The sequence below is a fragment of the Kogia breviceps genome, chromosome 8 (genome assembly GCF_026419965.1).
Source record: "Kogia breviceps isolate mKogBre1 chromosome 8, mKogBre1 haplotype 1, whole genome shotgun sequence".
Lineage (NCBI taxonomy): Eukaryota > Metazoa > Chordata > Mammalia > Artiodactyla > Physeteridae > Kogia > Kogia breviceps.
The window spans coordinates 8,394,162-8,420,407 of NC_081317.1; the positions used below are offsets into that span (position 1 = coordinate 8,394,162).

Consider the following 26,246-nt stretch of genomic DNA (forward strand, 5'->3'; position numbering starts at 1 on the left):
ACATGTTAATAAAATTGGTCAAATGTAGCTTGTTTCACAGTCCAGACATCACCGGCCGCTTAAACACCACATTTTCCCAGGTCAGTGACACCTGGCAAAATTGGTGAAGGGGAGGCAAAGGGAGAGACGAAAAGCCTCAGCCAGCTCCCAGGAGAAGCTGCGAAAAGCCAGACCACGCTTTCCCGGAGTGATGCATAACCGACACCTGCACGCGTAAAACAGCCGTCAGAAGGAGGGATGGTCACGGCTGGGTCACCGGGCCTCACGTTCCTGGCAAACTCATCTATCTTGAGCAGTGGTTCCCACAGTGCCGTCCTCGTGGGAACTTTTTAGAGATGCAAATTCTCAGGCCCCACCCCAGGCCTACAGAATCAGAAACTCTGGGGTGGCAAACTGTGTGTTAACAAGTTCTCAGGTGATTCCAAAGTTGCTAAAGCTTGAGAACCTCTGCTCTAGGATGGGCGGGAATGAGGAGCAAAAGGGACCCAGTGCTGACGGAGTGCCTACTATGTGTCAAGCACACAGCACCTCAAGCTTCATAGTAATTCTGGGAGCAAACAGCATTATCCTACAAGTGAAGAAATGAGGGTCACAGCTTCCCTAACTTGCCCGTCCTCACGCTGCTGGGAAGCTGAGAGCTTAAAACCTGTTAACGGCTGTGGACTTTGGATGCAGACAGGCCCAGCCAGTCCAAATCCTGCCTTTGCCACTTACTGGCTGTGTGGCAGTGGGTCAGCTCCCTAACCTCTCTGTGCCTGAGCTACCTCATCACTTAAAATGGAAGACAGTAAAGAGAACCTTTCCTAGAAGTTTCTGTTTTTGAGGATTCAGTGAAATAATCCACTTAAAAGGCCTCCCACCATGCCAGGCACACGGTTAAGTGTGCAGTCGACGGCAGACATTTTGTAAGACACAGACCTTGTAAGTCCTGAAGGCCTTTGAGCCCCCGAAATTGATGTGGTCAAGTGCAGGCATTGACTCTCATGTACTTCACTCACAGGAGGGCTCTTCAGACTAGTGTAGTGCCCAGCTACTCTTATTTAGAAATAATTCTATCAGATTTCTGGGACCTCAGCTGGCGAGAAGCAGCAGATCAGGAGAGGGATGGGAGGCCGGGAAGGGAAGGTGACTGCTGCCTTGGAAAGAAGAGCTAGAAAAGTAACAACAAACACAGTTGCCTGGAGCTTACAGGCAGTAAAGTTAGTCTATTCAAGACGACTGAGTCACCAAGGAGAATGTGATTAGCCAAGATTTTCAGAGGCTAGTGTGCTGTGTGTGTGTGTGTGTGTGTGTGTGTGTGTGTGTGTGTCTATGTGGGTCTGTGTGAAAAGCTTAATGAGAATGGATAAAAATTTTAAAGCACTGGATATTTCGAGAGATAACCTTGCAGATTTCCAGTCACCATGATTATCCAAAACGGCTCGGTCCTTGGAGCCTGAAGAGCTGAGGCTTCCCCACGACAGAGGCAGGTCACCAGGGTCTGAGAGGCCAGGCTCCTAGTGCCGGACTGCCCAAGTTCAACACTAGCCCACCACGTACCCACTCTGACCCTGGGCAAGTCAAGTAACTTCTTAAGCCTCGCTTTCTGCCTCTGAAAATTGGGTAATAATAAAGGAACCTATCTCTTGGGGTTGCTCTGAGGATCAGTGAGCACTCAGTAAATGTTACAAATCACATCTGGGTGTGCACTTTCCACAGGCCTGCTTCCCGCCACATTGGTTAAGCAGACTTCACATACAGGCTGCAGACCAAGGCAGGGGCAGGGAGGCAACTCTATGACTAAAGGACTGTTGGTCGTGAGGCTCTGCGGGAGTGGTTCTGGGGCCGACAGACATGCAAACCAGAGAGGGAAAACTAAAGGAGGCCATCTGGAGGGATACAAGATGACCAGTGCTCTCCCGAGGACCCAGTGTGTTGGAAACCCAGGATAATGGGGCTCCCAGTTACTAAAGGAAGAGAGCCAGCATTTACCGAACACCTACAGCGTAGCCTGTATTGCACTAGGGTATTTGCACTCATTGATTCACTTATTCCTGCCAGCCATTCTGGGAAGGTGGTGTTACCATCCACAGATGTTACATGAGGATACTGAGATGCAGAGAGGATTGGTAACTTTCAGAAGTCACGTGGTTAATAAGAGGCAGAAGCTCAGGCCCGGCCGACCCCCATCACGCCACCACGACAGCCATGGTCCAGCAGGGAGGGAGGGAGCTGGCGATACACCCGTCCTCACTTTCTTCCCACCCTCTCATCACCTGCTGGCACCTGCCACTGGCCAAACCCAACCCGAAGCCAGAAGGCAAGGGAGCCCATCGAGGCAATCCATACAGGTCAGGCTGTGGGCATGGGGCAGCAACTGGAGAATATCCAGCACAGGGGAAACCTGTCCCCTGCCCTCCAGGGTTTCAGCCTCAGAGCTGAGATTTTTCCAGCCCAGCACAGGGAGGGTGAGAGGAAGGGCAGTGGCTGAAGCAAGCCTCCTGCACCAGCCGCCCCTGCTCCCTGCAGGGCCTGTGTGGGTGCCCCTGAGATGCCACACTCCAGACCTACTAGTCAGAGAAGCCAGGGCAGGTCCCCAGGAAGATGCAGAAACAACCTATTCTGATTTTCAAGGGCTACAGCTACAAGTTCTCGCCTCTCCCTGACAGGGCCTGCTGCAAAGTTCCCCTTCCAGCTTTGGGGCAGCAGAGCCATGAATCTTTGCGGAAAACAATTTCCAGCAAGCCCCAGGAGACCCTGAGCTGTCCACGTCTCTCCAGATAGAAACCTTGTGAGCACCCACCTCAGGAGCTGCCTCAAGGATGAAAACAAACTAGTTCAAGGAGTGGGGTAAGTAAATGGACTTTTCCAGTCCACTCCAGCCTGAGGGGACACACAGGATTCACATTAACAGCAATTCAAAAATGTTTCACAGATCCTACCAGCATATCTGCAGCACCTCCAACTCATTCCCAAGTTTCCCCCAGTTATTTCTGGTAGTGTCTGCGGTAGGGTCTCCTCACTCCAGCTCCTTGTTGGCACCTGTTTCCCCACACTCCTGGAGGATGGTGCCCAGCACTACCCAACTGTCAGTGCTGGCTGTGGTCAGGGCCGCCGTGTGCAGCTGCACAGGGTGTGCACTGCCCAACTGGACAGGGCAGTCCCTACTGTGGGTCACTACCTTGTTCCCAGAACTCTACTTCTAGGGCTCCCAAGTGGCAAATCTTCAAGGTGCTTATCAGTGCAGCTCGATGCTCACCATATCAGAGTCGCGCTGGGTTTCTGTCAGCTCTTCCTCCAGAACCTAGCCTGAGTCCAACCACTGGGCACTATCTCCTTGACACTGCCCTGGAGCCAGCCCCCTTGCTTCTCACCTGGACAGCCCCTCAAGTCTCCTGATGGTGTTCTCAGCTCCATCCTTATTCCGCCTGGACCACTCTCCACCCAGCACCAAGAGGGACAATGAGAAAACGCAAAGCAGTGCATATCATCTTCCTGCCTGCAACCCTCCAGGGGCCTCCACTGCACTCTGAATCCAACCCTAAGGCCTCACCTGGCCTACAGGACCTGCCGGGCCTGCCTCTCTCGCTCCGCCTCCCTCCACTCTCCTGCTTGGCCCCTCTGCTGGGCCACGCTGATCTTTCAGGGCCAAGCTCATGCCCACCTCACTGCTTTTGCACGTGCTGTTCCTTTGCATGGCTGCCTCCTTCCAGTCTTTGGGCCTTGGTTCACGTGACCCTCCCTCCTAGAAGCCTTCCCTGAGCACCCCGTTTAAAACAGCCTCCCTCCCACCCCCGCCCACCCCCATCTTTCCTATTCCATTAACTGGTTTCATCAGTCTGGAAATTATCTCATCTCTTCATTGTCTGCCTCCTTAAAGAGACATACACTCCAAAAGGCCAGGGGCTGTGTCTGTCTCGTTCACTGCTGCGTCCCCAGCTCCTGGCACTGTAAACATCTGGGAAATAACTGAGTGGATGTCTCCCACAGAAGAGGGGGGCCTTTGCTCTGCTCCACGGCACTTGCTGAGACTTGTGGCCCCGAGTCTCAAGGCTCAGCACTGTGTGAGCCGTGGTCTCACCACGAGCGTAGTGAAATCAGCTCCTCCGGCTTCTGCTGAGAGCCCTCGCTGTCCAGAGCTCAAGCTCAAGCTGCTCTCTGGGAGCCAGGCCGGATTCAGGCTCCATCCTGGTGTCACCGGAGGTCCACGTGCCTGGGTCTGCGTCTTTGCTCCATCGCTTCAGCTGTCGGCCCTTGGGCAAGCTACTTAATCTCTCTAAACCTTATTTTCCTCAGCTCTAAAAGGAGGAAAGCGGTGCTTCTTACCACCTGGAGTTGTTGTGAATATAAAGAAGATAATTCACATGGACCTTTCGCACAGTGCCCGCACCCAGTAAACGCTCAACCAGTGTCGTCGCCATTACTAGTTCCCATGAAGTTGTCTCCCACGTGTTCTTCCGGGACCCGAGCGCAGCCATCCTCCCATATCTGCTCAGGCAAAGCAGATCCAGAGACCGCCCTCAGGCGCTGGCTCACCGCTTTGGATGCCAGCTATAGATAACTTGTGAACCGCAGTCCCCTATGGGTTCACTGAGAAAGGTGAAATGAGGGATTTAAAGAGAAATGATTAATATCTGTATCCACAGAGATGCACCCAACATGGGCCTATCGTCAAGGAGCTCACACTGCAGGAGAGGAGAGCAGATCTGCAAGCGAACGCATCCACTGGGAGGGGGCAACGTCGGTGCCGCGTGGTGGCCCCCTGCAAACACGCAGCCCGAACGCTACGGAGAACCTCACGTCAAGTCAAGTCAGATTTTATCACCAGATGAACTTGTGCCAAACTTCTAAAACAAGGCTTGCTGGGGTGTTTTGTTTGTTTGTTTGTTTGTTACTTTGTCAGCGATTTGGGGTTCTGAATTTGTGGAGGAGGGAGTGTGCTCTCGCAGTCAGGGCCGAGTCATCCATCGGGGGCAGCAGGCGCGGGCCGGGGGCTCACGATACTATCAGGGGCCCCCAAAATGTTCTAGCTTCTTTTAAAATGAGAGTAAAGAGTGAAATTTTAGGTCAGAAAATGCTTTAATATATAATGTTAGCATATTTGTCCTTACACCAGTGCAGTCATGGAAGATGGTTTTTAATATTTTTAGTGGGGGAAGGAGCTCACCAAGTGCCCAGGGTGGGAGGGAGTCGCGGGCCCTGCTTGGAGCGCCGCCCGCACAGACCCCGGGAGGACTGGCTGAGACAAGGCCAGGGAACGGACAGGCACAAGGCCCCGTACGGAGTAAACAATAAACGATGACGACGGTAACGACCACGATATTTTCACAGTCTCTTTTTTCTCACTTATAAAATGGAGTACCTGCTGCCCTCCCCACCCCCAGGCCTGCCGTGAGACTCAAGGGAGACAACGAACGCCAAAGCCCTTTGCGGACCAGCCCTGCCTGCAGAGGAGAGGGGCTAAGACTGGGGACACCGATGTCATCCACTTGGCCCAGGAACATGAGCGGACGTCCCTCTGCAGCCTCACCCACACCTGGCAGGACGGCCCCGAAAGGCCCATCACAGGTACTGCCTTCCTTCCTGTACCTGCCTGGCAGACAGAGCAGTGGAGAAGAGGGGAGGGCAAAGCTGGGGCGGGGCCACCCGGGAGCCGGATCAGTGGAGGAGGGCGTTACTCGGGACCCCCAGAGCCAGCTCGGGGCAGGCCTCGGGCAGCTCGTCAGGGGTTTAGACACAGCCTCACCACGTCAGGGCGGCTGTCTTTCTCTCCCTGGTCTCCTCCCCACTCTCCTCCTAGGTAGACTCCCAAACGGTGCTCCTTGCTGCCCTGCCCCCCAAGACCCTGAGTCAGAAACCCTGGACGAGATTTAGAAGGCTAGTATTCCCCTGCAGTCATTCAACAGTCATTCACGAGCATGTGCTTCTATGCACTAGGCCCCAAGCGAGATGCTCAGGCCAGAGCCCAGAATGAGGCGGCCCCAGGCCCAGCCCTCGGACCTCTGTGATGACACCAGCCCATCTCCCTGCCAGCGCCAGCACCTCCGCTTCGTGATCCCACCCTGGCCTCATGCCTGGGGAGCTCACTCCATCGATCTCTTGCCAGAAGCCCTCATTTATCTGCTCAGCCGCCTCGCTGGGCCCCAGGACAGATAAGCAAGGTCGGCAACAGCTTGGCAACTCCTCGGGACGAGCATTTCAGCAGGTATCTATCTGTAAGCGAACTGGGGTCCTTTCCCACTGACTGTAAAACTGCCTCCAGTCCCTCATCTCCTGTTTAGGACAAAGGTCCTGTCTGATACAGAAAACAGTGTTCCAGAAGCAACCGTTTTTTAAAAATTTTATGCTGGGGCTTCCCTGGTGGCGCAGTGGTTAAGAATCTGCCTGCCAATGCAGGGGACGCGGGTTAGAGCCCTGGTCCGGGAAGATCCCACATGCCGCGGAGCAGCTAGGCCCGTGAACCACAACTACTGAGCCTGCGTGTCTGGACCCTGTGTGCCGCAATGAGAGGCCGCGACAGTGAGAGGCCGGCGCACCGCGATGAAGAGTGGCCCCCGCTTGCCACAACCAGCCTTCGCACAAAAACGAAGACCCAGCACGGCCCCAAATAAATAAATAAATAAATTTAAATTAAAGAAAAAATTTTATGCTGGATGGCGATGATTTTAAACAGCTTTGGAAATTTCCTGTGAAGTGTTTGTTAGGAGCCTACGAAGAAAACCAGGAAACGAAAATTAAATCTCTCCTGTGTCTGTTCTTCAGTCTCCCCTCTTGGGTACAAACCCCCACGTGAGCTGCAGCATGAGAGAGAGGCGACAAACCAAATGAACATTCCTTAAGATACTGTTACAAAGACAAAATGAAAACCAGTCAACTGAAGGCTCAGCAAATTGGCTTTGGGCAAATTGGCCTGGAGCCCATAGTTGGCGCTCAGATGGGGTTTAGTAAGTATCTGTTGCCTGAGCAGCGAATGTGTTTGTCAGGTGATGTCTAGGCTTGAGAACAGGCACCGCCCTGACTCTGTGCCCTGGCAGGTGGGTTGGGAAGTCGGGGATGAGATGGACAAGCTGACAATAGGCTCCCCAAAGTGCTTTGTAACTGAGCATGCACCCTGTGCTGACATTTGGATAGACGTGCCCGGCAAGCACTTAACAGACACAGTGTCCGCATAGGGCTTTCTGTGTGCTGGGACAGCCTCTGTGACACTGGGTAGTATAGGATGACTATTAGCACTGCCTTAGATACTTCCCATAAAAGAAGTCTCCTAACTTCTCACCAGGAAACATGTGGCTCCCCTGCCAGACATGAGGCAGCAAGTCACAGGACCCGACCACAAAGGCTTCCAGGAGAGGAGGGGACCAGCTGGCTCACTGTCAGCTCAGAGGCAGCCGCTTCATTAAATCTGGATGGATGGACGCTTCTGGCAGTTCCACAGCCTTCCTGATGCTCGGACGCTCCCGTAGGCCTTTCCAAGACCAGCTGACCAGGAGAGGAGGGGCCTTGCCTTTCTGTCCCTCACCCATGGCTCAGCCTCGCTGCAGCCTTGATTGCTAAAAACTGCCACACTTCCTCGAATCTGAGAAGTCATCAACCATTAAATGGGTCACGTTCTAGTAAAAGAGAAAAAGTACTGCCAATTAAACCCTGACACGCTACTAACTTCAAGATGCCTCTCGATTTCAGAGATCCTAAAACAAGAAAAAAAGTGTTAAAAAGTTAGAATCGAAGAAATGTAACTTGTTTTCCGGACAACACGACACAGCGTTCCCACTCTCTTTGACGTAAGTCTTCAGCACAGACCCATGACTGCCTAGCAGTGTGGCCTGGTGCAAGGAAGCTCACTTTGCCAAGACTCACTCTTCTTGTCAGTAGAACAAAATAGTAATACTTCCCTCATAGGGTTTTGGGAGGAGAAGAAAAAAAAGATACCTATAAAATATTGAGCCGGACACCCAGCCCATCACAGGAAGCTACATAAGGTGCTCTAACAAGGCTTGTGACGCCACACATTTCTTTCATCTTCTAGCGCCCTGGTGGGTACACTGAGCTGAACCAAACAATGAATTATTGGGGCTGATATTTCCCAAAAGACTATGACCAAGAACAGGGAGGGCAGACAGCTGAATTAAGACCACCAACCAGCTGGCTAGGTTTATGGTAGGGCATCAGTAAAAAGCAGGAGGTTTGGGTGAGAAGGTGAATTCAATTGGGATGTGCGGAGGTCCAGTTCCTGCAAAGGAGGAGTAGGTTGTATTGAACTAACCCTCTGGTCAGTAATAATGATAAAAGCTGGACACTATACAAAAGACAACTGCTTGAAAGCACTTGAAAGCAATCCAAAGCCACAGAAGCTGGAGGAGACATGGTCCTTGAAAGACAGGAAGCTCACTAGGGTATTTCCCTACTCAAGGTGACACACAGAATGACAAAACAGAATGCAGCAGCATTACTGGCTGGGAGGAAGAGAAAGAGATTGGACCTTGAGGATGGAAATTGAAGGGGAAAATGCTAGAAAGGAGAAAGCCACAGAATGAGGAGCTCCAAAACTACTACACAAATTCCCCTGAATCCTTAGTTAACCCCTAAATTGTACACATGGAGAGAGAGAGAGGCGGCGGGGGGAGTGAGTCCTGGGAGCCCAAAAGAAAGCAGCAGCTGAGAGGCAGAAAGTTCAGCAGCTGCCTGAAAGATGGAATTTGGAGTTCAAGTCCTGCCAAGTTAATGGGGCTTAGCCAGCACTTAATGCTCTCAATTGAATCCCAGAAAGGCCATGCCTTACAAGTGAACCCAGGATTAAGGGCTATACTCTAGGATTAAGGGCAAAACCAAAATAAACCTATCTGAACAAAACCTAAAAAACCAAGCCTCCACAAGATCAAGGGAATATGCCAGTAATTTAACTGCCTGCCAGAACAAAACACAACATTCTTGAGAGGAAGACAATAAAATACTGAGTCTTTCCAACGTAGCATCCAAAATGTCCAGCATACAACTTAAAAATTATAGGCATGTGAAGAAGCAAGAAAATGTGATCCACGATCAAGAGAAATAATAAAATTAGACCCACCGATGACCCAGATGTTGGTATTAGTACAGAAGGACCTGAAAATGTGTACATGTTATAAATATGTACAGGGTTTTCACGAAATGAAGTACAGAATGAACGCATGGATAGAGAGTCTCCGAAGAGAAATGGGACACATAAAAATAAACTAAGTGGCAATTCTAAAACCAAAAGGGTACAACACCTGACATAAAACATAATTTGGATAAAATTAACAGCAGATTAAATACTATAGAATAACGGATCAGCAAACTTGAAGCCAGGTAATAGAAACGATCCAAACAAGCACAGAGATTTTTTTTTTTTAAAAGATAAAGATAAATAAATGGTGCTTCAGTGACCTATGGGACAACACCAACTATGTAAGTGGAGTTCCAGAAGGGGAGGGGAGAGAGAATTGTGCAGAAGAAATATTTAAAGGAATAATGGCCCCCAACCTCCCCTGCCAACACATTCTCAAATTTAGTGAAAAATATCAACCCACAGATCTAAGAAGCTCAGTGAATCCCATACAGAATAAATACAAAGGAAATCAAACCTAGTCACATCATCGTCAAATTACTGAAAATCAAAGATAGAGAGAAATCTTAAAAGAAGTCAGAGGGGAAGAGACCCACCACGTACACAGGAACAACGGCAAGGAAGAGAGCTGACTGCTCATTAGAAACAGTGTAAGCCAGGAGACAATGGAAAGGCGTTTCAAAAGTTCCGAAAGGAGAACATCAGCTTGGGAAATGTGAAGCCTGAAATGCTGGTAAGACTCTGAGGTTGCGAGATACAGCAAAAACCTGTCCCCAAGCACCGCTGTCTACGTAACACACATTATTTGTGCACTTCCCCCCCTCCACAGCCCCCACCCCTCATACACAGTTATCTCAGTAGAACATCCCAACGTTCCCAAAAGGAAAAAAAAAACAAACAAAAACCTGTAACTGTCAGGAAGGTGATAAATAGGAAAACACATGAAATTTATACAAACTGTGGGACATCATTAAGATTCTTTGTATTCCGTCACCATGTAAACATCACACATCTTTTTCATTCTGGTGAAAACTATAAAAAGAAAAAGAAAGATTCCCATTTCCTCAAATGCTTTAGTCACATGACACCGGTCCAACACGCAGGTGGAAACGCAGGGACGGTGCTCCCTGAGGTCAGGAGGACCCCAAGTTCTGGGAGCCGTCAAGGCGGAAGCTTGACAAGGATGCTCTGCGTGAGGGTGGGGAGGCGCCTGGGCGCAGCGAGAAGCAACAGCGGAGGCAGTTTCCTGAGCAACGCCGAGCTGCAGGCACCGCGCTAAGCACGCTAAGGCGCGTTATCTTAATCCTCACACGGACCCCTAGGAGTCAGTACTGTCACTGCCTTCTGTAACATGAGGAAACAAAGTCTGAGAGAGAATTCGAAAGTTGCCCAGGTTAGCGACAGAGCTGGGATTGGAGCACAGGTTCCTCAGCCTCTGAGCCACAGCTCTTTACCCTCCCCCGCCAGCCATCCGTTCATTCGCTCTGCTGTGCTGGTCTGGACAAAGGGAGAGCTCCACACGGCCCATGGCACACATGCCCCCGTGCTCAGGGGACTCCCGGGCAACTAAAAGGACCGGAGCCAGCATTACTGAGCACTTGCCATGTGTGTTACACTTAACGTGTCACATCTTATTTAATTTTCACAACAGCCCTGTGAGGTAAATCCTTACATCATCTGCATTTCCCACAGGAGGAAAGTGGGGCTCAGGGCTACTGGCGGTAGAACCAGGATTTGACTGCGCAGCTCAGCCTCCCCGGGGGTGTGCTTGATTGCCCAAGGCCGCCAACAGGGCAGGGGGTGAGGAAGGACGGGCAGGGCAGGGCCACCCTGTTGCTCCGATCCCAGGAACTTGGAATTGTGAAAGCAAATCTGTTTAGTAACCAAGGGATTGGGCTGCACCTATTCCCAGAGCGGGGGTGGGGTGGGGGGGTGGGGGAAGTCCTGGGAATGCTTCCTGCCCCAGGGGGTCCCATCTCCTCCAATCACCTCTCTCACCAGGACAGCTGCAACCAACTCCCAGCAGCTCAGATGCCTCGGCCGCAGCACCTGTCAATCCAGTCAACACCAGCGTGGCCTTCTTAAAAACAAGAGCAAGCCGGAATCCTGTCCTGCTCAGAACCTTGCAGTGCTTCCTGACTGCCCTGGGGATGAAGTCCCCCCTCTGACAAGGCCTCACCCTCTGCCACGCTCCCCTTCTCTCCTCCACGGAGCACTCCTCCCAGCTCCTGGAAGAACTCACAGTTGCTCTTGCCTCAGGGCACGCTCCTGTTACTACTGCAGTGCAACAAATTACCACCAAAACTCTGCGGCCGGAAATAACCATTTCCTTATCCTCATGGGTTCTGTGGGTCAGGAATTCAGACATGGAACGCGAGGATGGCTTATCTCTGCTGCCTGATGTCTGGGGCCTCAGCAGGAAGATGCTATAGCTGGGGATGACTCAATGGCGAGGGCCCTCTGTCCTCCCATGTCTGGGGGTTGACGCCAGCTGCCAGCTGGGACCTATGGTACACGCAGTCTTCACACGGCAGCTTCCGGGTAGCTGGACTTCTTGGGGTCCAGCTTGGCTCATGGCGCCAACACAGAGTGTGCCAGTAAACAAGGCAGAAGCTGCACTGCCTTCTTCCACCCAGTCTTGGCAGTCAGGTAGTGTCACTCCCACTGCATTCTACTGGTGACAAGCAAGTCAGAAAAACCCACACACATATGGTCACCTTATCTTTGACAAAGGAGGCAAGAATATACAGTGGAGAAAAGACAGCCTCTTCAGTAAGTGGTGCTGGGAAAACTGGACAGGTACATGTAAAAGTATGAAATTAGAACACTCCCTAACACCACACACAAAAATAAACTCAAAATGGGTTAAAGACCTAAATGTAAGGGCAGACACTATCAAACTCTTAGAGGAAAGCACAGGCAGAACACTCTATGACATAAATCACAGCAAGATCCTTTTTGACCCACCTCCTAGAGAAATGGAAATAAAAACAAAAATAAACAAATGGGACCTAATGAAACCTAAAAGCTTTTGCACAGCAAAGGAAACCATGAACAAGACCAAAAGACAACCCTCAGAATGGGAGAAAATAGTTGCAAATGAAGCAACTGACAAAGGATTCATCTCCAAAATTTACAAGCAACTCATGCAGCTCAATAACAAAAAAACAAACAACCCAATCCAAAAATGGGCAGAAGACCTAAATAGACATCTCTCCAAAGAAGATATACAGATTGCCAACAAACACATGAAAGAATGCTCAACATCATTAATCATTAGAGAAATGCAAATCAAAACTACAATGACATATCATCTCACACCGGTCAGATCGGCCATCATCAAAAACTCTAGAAACAAGAAATGCTGGAGACGGTGTGGAGAAAAGGGAACCCTCTTGCACTGCTGGTGGGAATGTAAATTGATACAGCCATTATGGAGAACAGTATGGAGGTTCCTTAAAAAACTACAAATAGAACTACCATACGACCCAGCAATCCCACTACTGGGCATATACCCTGAGAAAACCATAATTCAAAAAGAGTCATGTACCAAAATGTTCATTGCAGCTCTATTTACAATAGCCAGGACATGGAAGCAACCTAAGTGTCCATCAACAGATGAATGGATAAAGAAGATGTGGCACATATATACAATGGAATATTACTCAGCCATAAAAAGAAATGAAACTGAGTTATTTGTAATGAGGTGGATCGACCTGGAGTCTGTCATACAGAGTGAAGTAAGTCAGAGGGAGAAAAACAAATACCCTATGCTAACACATACATATGGACTCTAAGAAAAAAAAAAAACGTCATGAAGAGATTAGTGGTAGGACAGGAATAAAACACAGACCTCCTAGAGCATGGACTTGAGGATATGGGGAGGGGGAAGGGTAAGCTATGACTAAGTGAGAGAGTGGCAGGGACATATGTACACTACCAAATGTAAATTAGATAGCTAGTGGGAAGCTGCCGAATAGCACAGGGAGATCACCTCTGTGCTTTGTGACCACCTAGAGGGGTGGGATAGGGAGGGTGGGAGAGAGGGTGACGCAAGAGGGAAGAGATATGGGAACATATGTATATGTATAACTGATTCACTTTGTTGTAAAGGAGAAACTAACACACTATTGTAAAACAGTTATACTCCAATAAAGATGTTAAAAAAATAAAAAACTACAAATAGAACTACCATACGACCCAGCAATTCCACTACTGGGCATATACCCTGAGAAAACCATAATTCAAAAAGTCATGTACCAAAATGTTCATTGCAGCTCTATTTACAATAGCCAGGACATGGAAGCAACCTAAGTGTCCATCAACAGATGAATGGATAAAGAAGATGTGGCACATATATACAATGGAATATTACTCAGCCATAAAAAGAAACGAAATTGAGTTATTTGTAGTGAGGTGGATGGACCTGGAGTCTGTCATACAGAGTGAAGTAAGTCAGAAGGAGAAAAACAAATACCGTATGCTAACACACATATATGGAATCTAAGGAAAAAAAAACGTCATGAAGAGCCCAGGGGTAGGACGGGAATAAAACACAGACCTACTAGAGCATGGACTTGAGGATATGGGGAGGGGGAAGGGTAAGCTGTGACGAAGTGGGAGAGTGGCATGGACATATATACACTACCAAACGTAGGGTGGATAGCTAGTGAGAAGCAGCCGCATGCCACAGGGAGATCAGCTAGGTGGTTTGTGACCGCCTGGAGGGGTGGGATAGGGAGGGTGGGAGGGAGGGAGACGCAAGAGGGAGGAGATATGGGAACATATGTATATGTATAACTGATTCACTTTGTTGTAAAGCAGAAACGAACACACCATTGTAAGGCAATTATACTCCAATAAAGTTGTTTAAATAAATAAATTTTTAAAAAGAGAAGCCACCCAGATTCAAGGGGAGGGGGCAGAGATCCGACCTCTCATTGGGAGGAGTGTCAAGGTCTCACTGTGGCAGGGAGATATTGTTGGGGCCACTTCATGCGCTATTCTCTCCGCCCAGGCCACCCTCCCTCCCACCTCACCACCTGCTAACTCTGACCCATTCTCCAGGTTTCAGCTGAAGCACTACTTTGTCAGGGACCTGGCCTGACTGCTTAATCAGACATCCTGCTTAGATACTCCCTGTGCCCGGCACTTCTCAGGTGCCCGAGTCTGTCTGTCTGTCTCCCCTCCGGCCTGAGAGCTCTGTGAGGACAGGGACTTTGCCTTCCTGGTGCTGGCTCAGAGCAGGTTCCCAAAAAATAAATCCTGGAAAAGAGAGTCAGAGAGAGAGAGAGGAGGAGGAGGAGGAGGAGGAGGAGGGAGGGAAAGCAGGGAATATGCCTGCATCCAGGCTGTCTAGGGTGCAGCTCAGAAGGAGTTAGGCCCCTCTCATGTGCTCCGGCTGATCTTGAGCCCCCAGCCTGCCATGGCCCCCCCAGGACCCTCCAGGCCCTCTGGAAAATCCACAGGGCGGGCAACAGCCTCACCCCCGGAGTCGACGTGGGGAAGGTTTCTGTGCCATCCTGCTGTCTGGCTAATGTGGTGGCCTGTAAGATGCTGGGGTCTTCTGGCAAAGAACACCTTTGCCAGAGGACAAGGTCTGAGCAGGATGGGAGAAGCTGAGGCAAGAAGGAAAGGTGCTCTCCTTCTGCAAAGACAGGAGTGGCCATCCTGGGGAGGGGAGGAGCGCAGTGGACCCAGGAACGTGATACACTGTGCCTAGCAGTGCGGGGAACCCCACTAAAGTCTCTCTCCCAATTTGTACCCAAACAAACTTCATCACCAGCACCATCATCACTAAAGATGTTTTAAAAGGGAAAGGAGAGTTACCACCAACACTGCACAAGGCCGTTGTCCAGGCAGAGGACAAACCTGCCCTGGTTGCTCCTTCCCAGGCCTCGCCTCCGCCCACTCAGCAGGCCCGTCCCCCCGGCCTGTGCCGATAAGCCTGTAGGGCCTCTCGCTGCGTGCGGTCCGGTGCTGTCTCCTCTCTTGCTCTGACTCCACGAACATTCATGACCTCCGTCTCGGGGGCAGGCTCTGTGCTGAGGGCGCCGATGGACTCCCATCATGTGTTCCTCAAAGAGCCGGACGGGACGTCCCAGCGGAAGTTCTGGGAGCGCGAGCCCTGGCCTGCTGGACGCCAGAGCCCTGAGTTCAGTCCACCAAGGCCTCCTCGCCCTACGCCAAGGCCTTTCCTGCATGACCTCATAGAATCCTCGCCGCAGCCCTTGGAGGTAGATTACTTGTTTTAGCTCATTTACTGATGCATGAGAGGGATGCCCGGAGAGATGCAGTGACTCAATCAAGGCCCCTCAGGTGGGAAGTGATGGAGCATTTCCCCAGCGCTGCCCCCGCCCCAGCCGGTGGTACTTCCATTGTCCCAAGCCACCGCTTCTCCCTAACTTCACAGCCCAGATCCTGCTGGCTGCTGTGCAGACAGCCTGGGGCTCCCTCCCACAGGGTTTAGAGGTGAGGGTGAAGCTTCCAAGAAGGGTGGCTGATGGGGAGAGGCCGTCTGTGCAGGGCTGCCCTGCCTGCCCACCTGGGGCTCTGGGGGGCAGGCCTGGAAGGGGAGGACCCAGCTCCCCGCAGCCCACACGCCATCCCGCTGCCTGCACAGCTGGGGCGGATCTAAACCCATTACCTGAGTCAGAGGGGAAGCTCTCTGCCTTGGCAGAGCGCACCTGGGGCTGCCCGGGCTTTTGGGAGCCCTTGGGCCAGGGAGCAGAGCTGGCCCGGCTGCTTGTGCCAAGGAAGGAGGGGGCCCGCCGAGGCCGCCAAAGCAGGCTGGGGCGGGAGGGGCCAGGCCAGCTGGGGCCGGAGCTAGTGTGACATCACCGGGCGGCCCGCCTCTGTCTGGGGCTGAGGGGAGGCCCTGAGCCTTGCCGGGGCCTGGGGGATCCTCTTGCACTGGTGGGTGGAGAGAAGTGCCTGCAGCCAACCAGGGTCAGGCTGTGCTCACAGTTTCCTCCGGCAGCATGTAAAGGCTCCACAAAGGAGTTGGGAGTTCAAATGAGGCTGCTGCAGACAGCCTGAGGATGGACCCCACGCCCTGAGCAGTGCCGCCCGAGCTCCGGACCTGCAGAGCATGGCACGGGGGCAGCTGCCGGCCCCCGCGAGAGAAGGCAGGTTGTGAGCCGCCCGGCGCGACCCCAGGCCAGCCCCCGGCCCATCCCCGGCCGGAGCCCCGCTGTGGAGGCAGAGCGGAGCGAGCAGAGGCCAGTGAGGCAGGGCTGCTCTGCGGCCGGTCCAGCCTGCGACTCAGGGAGGCCATGGCCAGGCTGCGCCGTTGACGGCCGAGGTGAAGCATGTGAGGAGCTGCCCCGGGAGCCAGGCAGGAGGGAAGAGGTAAGAGCCCGACTCTGTGGCACCGAGGGACGGGGGCAAGAGGCAGCAGCTGGCTCTGGGTCTCTGGGTTCAAGAACCCTGACCCCTCCAGCCGGGGAAGGGGATGCTCGCAGCTGGGCCCTCCTGCTTTCGCTTGGAGCCAAACAAGGCATCTGCTGGGACAGGACCTGTGGACACCCGGGCAGAGGGTGGCGTTCTGGGGGCGTGAGGTCATGGCTGGGGTTTCGAGGGCTCCATCAGTAAGCCCCACTCTCCTTCAGACAAAGAGCCTTTGGGGTGAAGGCGGGCGGCTCCTGGGAAGGGCTCCGCAGCCGGGGTGTGGACGCGAGCGTGGGCTTGTGTGGACGGGTGCCCTTGAGGGGCCAGCGGGCCGATGGAGTCGCGGACGCAGGGCTTGCCCGAGGACTCCGGAAGTTGTTGTTCAGTTTCGGGTTCCTATGCACCCTGGCTGGAGACTCTGCTGAGGCAAAAGCAAAAGCAAACGCTGTCCTGCGAGAGCCGGGAGCCCTTGTTCAGAAAGTTCCCTGGAGCTGAGCAGCCTCTGCTCATGCCCTCAGCCGGGGAGGAGAGGAGCGGAGGGGTCCAGAGCCGGGAGGGACACATCAGCCAGAGGTTCCTGCCGCTGTGACTTGTGACTCGGGGCACAGCGCTGCCCTGGTTTCCCGGCGGGTCTGAGGACGTCTGGTCCCTCCTCGCACAGGATGGGACGGGAGGGGATGGGACGGAGCCCCAGGTCTCCAGCAGGCTGTACGTGGCCTGGCCAGGACACAGGGAAGGATGAGGCTTCCCCGGCACCCGGCAGGGGGACGGTGCAGGCTCTGCATTCTGAGTCCCTTGAAAGCACTCGTTAGATAACATTTCCAAACAGAAATTCTTCACTGATCCCTCCCTTCTCCTCCTGTGATATGTGTGTCACGGGTCAGCTATTGCCTCTGCTGTGGGATTATGAGAGCTCCCAGAGGGCAGTTCGGTTACTTAGAAAAGGATCCCCTTTCACCGGGGCTCTGAGGAAAGTTGAGAATGCCACTTCCGAAGCTGGCCAAATGCTCCCCACATGTATTTTTCCAAACTGAGACAGAGTGAGGTGGTGCTCACGAGCTAGGCTCAGATCCTAGCTCTTCTACTTATGAGCTAAGTGACCCTTGTAGATCATTTGGCCTCTCTGAGCCTCAGTTTCCTCATCTGTAAAATGGGATAACAGTAATGCCCATCTCTTGGTAACATCTAACACTTACATTGCACTTACCAACAGGTAGAGTCCTCACAAGCACCCTATAACACAGGTACTGTCAGTCATCACCATTTCACAGGTGAGGAAACTGAGGCACAGAGGTTAAGTGTTGTGCCCAAGGCCACATGGTTAGTAAACGCCAGCACCAGCAGTTGAACCCAGCACTCTGAACCACGCTCCATTGCTTTCTAGGAGGAGCGCATGGGATCATGACCGGGAAGGCCTTAGCACGGTACCTGGTTTGTGTGGCAAAGCCTCAGAAAACATTAGTCACTGAGTATTATGAGCCATAACAATCAGAACTGCAGAGAGAGAAGAGCAGAGACCCAGATTCTCTATCCCGGATACATTCTGCTGGGGTTGTCAGGAAACCCCACCAGGCTGAGCCAGTGCTATGACCACTACTGCCACCCACGCTGGGGATCCTCCCAGGAGCCCGAGGAGGGGGGCCTTATGTCTGGGGCAACTGCAGCACATCCAGATCCTAGAAGTCCACACGAAGGAGGAGCGCAGATGCACCGACAAAAGGACCTCGGCTGCATCTGATACCAGCCTTACAGTAAGAACATCCTACCCCTCACACAGCACGACTGCCCTGCCTGCTGGTCCGCTCACCAGAACCAGCAGGGAGGAAAGCGAGCTACCACCGTGCTGCAGGAGGTCCACGAAGCGGGAGAACGACCAATACCAGGCCTGTCCTGGGGTTGCAGAGGGTGAGGCAGGGACCCCTCCCCCAAACTGCACCCCCATCACCCAAGTCTGGCCACAAGATAGATGGCCAAGTCTGGTGGATTTCATACCGGCCAACACTGATGCATCTTAGCCCCGGACAGTAGCTTCTCTCCTGTGGCCCCAGAGGTCCCTGAACTCTTGGAAGCATTTGGAAAGGCTGACATTAAATATATGCTTCTCTAGCACAAGGCCTCTGGGGCTGCGGAAGCTGCAGGTTTCCTGGCTCCACCCGGGAACCACGGTGGCTCACTTTGCTCTCTGGGCAGCCCGGGCCAAGTAGAGACTCTGATCTCACAGGCCTGCCTAACACAAGTTAGCTTAATTATTACTCAGTGAAGGCAGACAAAAATGTGTGAAGCACATGGCCCAGGAAGGGACTGCACGGTGTTCCTGCGCTTTCATGGGCAGAGCAACTAAGCCATTTCTCCATCCACTCCTCCATCACACAGTGATTTATTAAGTACCACTGGGCTAAGTAAGGCACATGCAGTATCTCATTTCATCCTCGCTACAACCTTAGGAGGTAGGTTCCAGTTTCAGCATCACATTTTACAGATGAGAAAACAAAGGCTCAGAGAAGTTAAGCAACCTGCCCAAGGTCACACCGCTGGTGATTCTGTGGGATGTGAACCCTGGTCAGTATGGCTCCAAAGTCCACGCCTTGCCCTGCCTCACTCCAATGCCCTCTTCAAGGTGTCTTGCAGCCAAGTCTGCTACGGTTGGTGTCCTAGAGACGCCGCACCATCCCATCTGAAAGCCACGTGCTCACCTGCTTATGTCATAGGAGCCTACCTCTGAGACAGTACAGGCCTCATCCCCGCCCCTCTTACAACAAAGCCTCAGCACAGCTACACAGCACACCTGCGGCAGCACAGTCAATGAGAGGTGGAACTGGATTCCAAGCCAGGCCATCTTAGCTCAGAACCCTGCACAGCTGGTGCTCTGTACGGCTGCCGCCCCCCACAGCTCCATGGAACTCTGCACCAGCTCAGTGGGGCAGAGCCTCGGGCCAGCAGTCATCTACGTGCCTGAGACACCACTGGTGTGTTTCCCACGTTCCTAACTCGGAGACTCCAAGGGCTGCAGAACCTGAGCTCAGGTCTTCGAGGCCTACACCGGCCACACTTGAGCAATTCCGGAGAAGAGATCTGGGAGCCGCAACTGGCAGCTACAGCAGAACAAACAGAACAGGCAGCAGCCCCGCCCAAGGCAAGTACATTCAGCTTCTGGCCTCTCTCTGAGTCACAGCCCACTTTGTCCAAACGGGTCTCAATTGACAGCAGTCAGATGGGGGAGGCGTTCTGCTTCACGACGCCCACAGCCCAGTGGGAAGGGGGAGAAGGTGAATCTAATAATCACACAAACGTACAACAGGGAGAGACCTGTAAGGAGGAGGCGTGTGGCGCTAAGAGGGAACTGTGAGATGCGTGGTCCTGTCCCCATTTTACAGAAGAGGGAACTGAGGGTCAGCGGGTGCAGCAGCTCTGCCAAGGTCTCTTGGCCAAAAAGCAAGGATCCAAGCCCAGATCTGGGCCTATTCCACCCCAGCCCACTGCCATCCCGGACAAACACACCGCAGGAATCTCAAGAATGAATCAATCCATTGAATAGCATTTCTTTTCTGCGAATTTATACGAAACACCCCAAGTAGAAGGGTTATTCAGCCACTGGCAGCTAGGAGTTTGTGGTGATAGATGGGTCACATCAGAACCTCATTCTGAGGGTAGTTTCTATGACAAAACCACATTCCCACACAACGACCGTCAGCTGTATGACTGACTGAGTAACAGCCTTGGGAGGGGAGTTGAAATGTTACAATGTCCCATTCCACTTACACATCAGTTTTAAGACACATTCTGGTCATAGACATGTTAACATGCTGGGTGCGGGGAGCCAGGCCTCTAACAATCGAGCTATTGTGTTAGGTCGATTCTCTGGTGAAACCAGCCTGTCTTGGGGCCGGCAGCCCCAGAGCCTCAGCCTCCCGCTGCTGCCTAGTCCTCCAGAAAGGCATGCCCAAGACCACCTCAGAAAAGCCCAGAATGAACTCTGTTCCTATCTCTGAGAGATGCCTGACGACCCGCCCAGCTCCAGGAACAACCAAAGTCCTGCCCAAGATGGACCCACCCCAGCCCCCATGAGGGAAAGGTGGGACCTCTCAGTCACTGCTGGACCTCCAATACCCACTAGGGACGGGGAGAGAAGGGGTCTGAATGCATGAAAGAAGGAGGGAAGGAAGGAGGGAGGGAGGGAGGGCGCCTCAGACCCAGACACTGTGGTCCCTGGAGGGCAGGCACCTACTTCGCTCCTGCTCTATCTCCAGCCCCCAGCACAGTGGCTGGCACAGAGGAAATGCTCAGGAAATTATGTTCAATGAATGAAGCCCTTGAATTCCTATTTAGTAACCCAGGTGCCATCCTGGCTATTGGGTATTCAGAGGGGGAACAACCCTGACCCCGCTTTTAAGAAGCTTGCAGTCTGGGGTAGAGAACCAGACATGCTGTATCTTGGGGGCTGTGATGGAAGCAGCCCCAGCTGCTTCTGGGAGCTGGAGGAGGGAGGGGGCCCTCCCTGTGAACGGCCAGCTTCACTGAGAAGGTCAACTTAGCAAGGAAGGCAGGCGTGCATCAGGCAGGACACAGGGAAGGTGCCAAGGCAAAAACAGCACATGCAGACGCCATGACCACACAGGCTCTGTCTTTCAGCAGGACACTGACAAGACCAGATGTGTGTTTTAGAGAGAGAGGGCTGGTGCTGCAGGCAGTGCAGAGTGCAGGGGAGAGAGCGGCTGAGGGCAGGGAGGCCAGGAAGGACTGTGTGGGTAAGAAAGCTGGCGATGGAGTCCACAAACCTGGTTCCAAGCCTAGCTCCATCACTTGGTAGCTCTGAGGCCTGGGCAAGACTCCATCCTTACCTCTGTTTCTTCTTCTGTGAAATGGGGATAATCATAGCCCCTGCCTTACAGAACTGCTGGGTTCAGTGAGGGAGGCACAAAGTGGGCGCCCCAGTGCCCAGGGGACAGGCCCTGCCAACAGCCGAGGTGGCCATGGTGTCAACCACTCAGCCTGGCTCAGAAGAGCAGCCCCAGGCAAGGTCCCAGGATTTCCCAGGAAGCTGCCCTGGGACAGTGCTGTTCACCCAGTCCCTGGCTGTTCTCTCCCGTCTGAGGCACCCCTAGTTCCAGGGCTCCAGAGCACACGAGGCACTGACGGAAACGCAGCAGCCAACGCAGGAGCCGGGCTCTGAAATGGCTTCTGCAGACTCTGCTGTCTCTGCTCTGTTGGCTGAGGCTCCTGGCACAGAGGGCTCAGTGCGCAGGCTTTGGGACCACCTCAAAATGGTTCCCAAATTAGGTCCCGTGGAAAAGGAACAGCAGCATCCTTGTCCCCCTGGCAAAGGCAACCAGCTCCTGCCGCCTAACCACATCCCCTCTTGCCCCATGAGCTCACAGTATGACCACAGCCCGCCTCCTACATGAACTCAGCCCTGCCCCGGAGCCAGCAACACCCCAGTGGCAGGAGCATCAGGCAGAGTCGACCCTCCCCTGCCACTGTCCAGGCAAATCCGTCCGATCCTACCTACCTGCTTCTCTGGCTCACGCCTGTGTGCCCAGAACCCACGACAGGGCTGGACCCAGGATGCAGCAATACTCAATGGGGGGCTGGCTGGGAAGGCTAAGTGGATGGAAGGCTGGCTGGCTGGACAAACGGCTCATTCGAAGGTCTTATTAGAGTTGAACTGGCAGGGTCCGGAAATCAGCTCCAGACTCCCTGGGTACCCACGCTGACTTTTGGTGGGGATGGTTCACAGAATCCTAGGCTGGGAAGGGATGGCAGTTGGAGATGTGGCTATTCCCTCCCTGGCCTCCAGGCTGGCAGTGAATCACCAGGACAAGTGAGGCACAGTTCCTTCTCCAGGGTTTCTAAGGTGAGGACACCACTGCTCACCCTAGATGCCCATTTTGGGGTCTCACCACTTGGATAATCAAGAACTGTTTCTAACATCCAACAAGACTCACCCTTGTGCTGACCTGAAAGCTATTTCTACTTTGTCAGTCAAGAGTGACTAAGAAGTAATCTGCATCTTGGCCACCAAGCAAACAGACAGGCACCTTTTACTCATACTGGTTGGAGAGACTCTCTTGATGGAGGTGAGGACATGGACCTTGCAGTCGACAGCTGAATCCCAGTCCCAATATTTACTCCAAGGGACCTTAGGCAAGTGACCTAACCTTTCTGGACCTGGGTTTCCTCTACTGCAAATACAGATAATAATACCTTTCTCCTAGGTAAGGAGACCAAATAGTTTGTTACCCACTCAGGACACTTTTGAGAATAAAACAGGGTGCTGTCAATAATTAATAAGATAATTGGTCTTAACTGGGACCAACCAGCGCGCATGGTCCCCTATTCATAGGGTTGTAAGCGCCAATGAGATAGAGCATGGCTGAGCATACAGTAAGTTCACAACAAACGAATGATAGCTGTTATTATCTATCCTACTGGTCATGTGGTCAGCTGGGCCCTCTAGGGCCATTTCTTCTGGAATTTTCCTTTATCTGGATCCCTCCCTCATCCTGGATTACCAGTTGGTTTGGTACTACCTAATTGGCACATCATACATCTCAACCAGCTTTGGCAGGAAAAACTATTTGTCAACTTCAAAGTTTTGATTTTTTTCTTTCTGTCCTGATGTTGGTTTAACATCATGATTCATGCTCAGGTCCATCAAACTCACTCAAGTGCAGCTCAAGTTCCTAGCTTCCCGTCAGGGGCCCACCAGGCACACTGGGGCCAGGTGGCAGTTCCAGATTCCCTTGCTGCCTTGAAAGGGGCCCACTTCTCAGGCCTCCTGCAGTGCCTCTGGCCTGGACTTATACCTGGCTTTCAACTGTGATCACAGAATGATGGGGCAGGGCTGGCTGGGGAGGGAGGGATGGGTTCTGTGAGCCCCCAGACAGGACTACAACGTGGACTAATGATGAAACAGCATCCTGAGAGGTGGATTTAATTCGGGCTCAGCAGTCCTGGGGGGTCGCAAGAGCTCTCCTGTTCTCCCCCTGCTTTGGAGTGGGGGCAGTTGTCAGAGAACAATCTCCTTTGAGTTTTCCTGTCACTTCCATACATGCAGCATGGTATATATCTTGGGGTTCTGTTACCAACTGCTACCTAGTTAAGCTGGTAACTTTGGGCAAAATGACTCATGGACTTTGAATCTCAACAGTTTGCTCATCTGCAATGGGGACAACCGTCAGCTCTGCCGTTAGCCTTAAAAGCGTCTTTGTGGGAATTAGAATATTGCTGTGATTTAAATATACAAAACTACAAAGACTATGAGTGTGACTTGGGCTCCCTAGGGTTGCATAGTGCGCAACCTGGGCCACCATGCACGGCAACCCTGAAATAACGGCTTCCCTCCCGGGGCTGTTGGGGGGATGAAGTGAGATAATGCTTATAAAGTGCTTGGGTCATGGTGATAATTGGTTGTAGTTACTATTTTTTTCAGTATTTGACATTTTCTTATTCCTACCCTTTGGGGTGAGAACTCACAAGATGACCCCAGGAAAGCAGCTTCTGCCACAGGGCAGGACACACAGCTCTGTCTTAGGAAAACGATTCTTCCCACAAAGTGGCCCCTCACCTGGGCTGCGGGGCTGCAGTGCTGAGAGGGACATGGACACGCGGTGTGGGGTCCCACCACAGCAGGCCAAACAGGGACACCTAGAGCTGCCCAGCGGAGGCTGGGTGGGACCCAGACCCTGGGGAGGGTGCAGAGCCTAGTGTGCAGAGCCCGTCATGTGGCTCAGTCGCACCAGCCCCAGTCGTGGGGAGGGAAACCCGTGCATTATGGAAACTCCTCACAATACAGTGTGGAAAAGCAATTTCAAGAATCACTTTTATTTTCACTTTGAAGCCAAGGAAAACAGTTGGATTTGCTTTTCTTTGTTGGTCATAGGAAGAAACTGAGGAGCATCTCTTTGATTGGAGTTGAGTTCTTCTCCAGGCCTAAAATGGCTGGAATGCTGGGGAGTTATTTCTCTTGGGATGCAATTAGCTGAATAAATATCAAGAGAGCAAAAGTAAACAACCTCATTACTGTCCATTAAGAACTGCCAAATTTGCAAAAAACTGAGGAGGGGGTTGGAAACTTTAAGGAAAATAAATTACTCCAAGGCCAAGGGTAGCACTAAGAGCACAGCCCTTGGTGTCAGGCTGACCCCAGCTCTAGGCTGAGTCAGCTCTGGCTCTTGTCTGCCATGTGCTCCTGGGCCAGTCACTTAGCCTGTCTGGGTTTTGGTGCCCCCGTTTATAAACTGGGGGGAATACCGACCTTGCTGGATTCCCTGGGGCAGTGTATGTCAGGCACCTAGCACAGTGCCCTGTTCCTTCCCTTCCTCCTTATAACCCGATTGGCTCCAAGTCACTCCCGCCAAGCCCAGACCCCAAATCATGCGGCTTCATGACTGGTCCCACCAGCAGCAATGCAACCTTGAGCAAGTTACCTGACACCCTCTTGAGCTTCAGTTTCCTCACCCTCAAAATGGGCATAATACTACTAACCAGCTCTGAAGGTCGTGGTGATTCCATAGATAATGTGTATGTATAGGGCCTCGGGAACCTAAAAAGCTGTACAAGTGTTAACTGTCAAGTTTCGTTCTCTCTTTTTTTTTTTGCGGTACGCGGGCCTCTCACCGCTGTGGCCTCTCCCGTTGTGGAGCACAGGCTCCGGACGCGCAGGCGCAGCGGCCATGACTCATGGGCCCAGCCGCTCCGCGGCACGTGGGATCTTCCCGGACTGGGGCACGAGCCCGCGTCCCCTGCATCGGCAGGCGGACTCTCAACCACTGCGTCACCAGGGAAGCCCCTGTTCTCTTTTTAATTGAACAGCTACAAGAAATGCTCTTTAGAGATTGCACAGTTTCTGACTGCGTTTGCACGTCTGGTGCCTCCCCGCTCTGTGCCCAGCACTGTGTGAGACGCTAGGGACCCCGTGACAGCCAGGACCAGTCCAACCAGAGGACTCCTTCAGGGTGGGAGGTGAGGCTAGACAGAACTCCTGGGCAGGCGCAGTTCTGTGACATGGAACAAGGCCCTCGGCTGTCAAGTGGGACAGTTAGTCCTGGCATCTCCTCGGGGGGGGATGGTAGGATCAAGGAGATGGTGACGTGCTGGACACACTGCCAGAGTGTGGTCAGCACTCCTCGCCGCCAGTCGGCTTTGCTGGCGCTCTCAGGCTGCTATCATGCCATCCCCACCTCTGGTTTTGGAAGCACTTCCACAGTCCTTAGCTACTGTGCAAGGTGGGTTGGACTACCCCACTTCACAGAAGAGGCTCAACCTTCAGGATCTCAAGCCCCAGGGCACAGAACTTTGCCTGGGAAGCGGTGAGAGCCCACACTTGGGAGGGGACAGAACTCAGTGGTAAACAGTGCCACCCCGCCAGGTCTCGAGGCCTGAAGCCAAGTTGCCTTCCTGGTCCTGTGGCCAGTTACTTGGCCAAGGTGGAGCCCTCGCCGGCATCCGCAGGCAGCATCACAGCAGCATGGAGAGGCAGGTGAGCGGCCTGTGGGAAGGTGGCGCCGGCAGGCCCGCCCAGGCCAGGAGGGCGGCTCCTCCCCATTGGTGTGGGTTGGGTTTGGCCGCCGGCACAGGAGCAGCTAAAAGTGAGCTGGAAACTAGGCAAACGCTCACAAACTCAGCGAGGTTTACACTAACGTCACTGCAGCCCTAACCTCACAGTCCAACCCACACCAGAGGCTTCAAACACCTTTTCTCTGCCTGGCCTCAAAGGCCTGAGCTGGCCTTCGGAACCAAGCTGGAGCTTTCTCATTCGAGTGGAAAGCAGCTCAGCGTGGCCCTGACGAGCACG

General features: G+C 52.8%; 2 protein-coding genes across 25 annotated transcripts in view; one reads left to right on the plus strand and one right to left on the minus strand.

The window, feature by feature from the left end:
* RALGPS1 (Ral GEF with PH domain and SH3 binding motif 1) overlaps positions 1–26,246 on the minus strand; it is a 294,874-nt gene that overhangs the window by 80,948 nt on the left and 187,680 nt on the right. The window lies entirely within an intron of this gene.
* Positions 15,910–26,246, plus strand: part of ANGPTL2 (angiopoietin like 2) — a 34,073-nt gene continuing 23,736 nt past the window's right edge. Inside the window, exon 1 of the mRNA XM_059073097.2 lies at positions 15,910–16,414. The gene's annotated coding sequence lies outside the window, so the exon portion shown is untranslated. The remainder of the gene's footprint in view (positions 16,415–26,246) is intronic.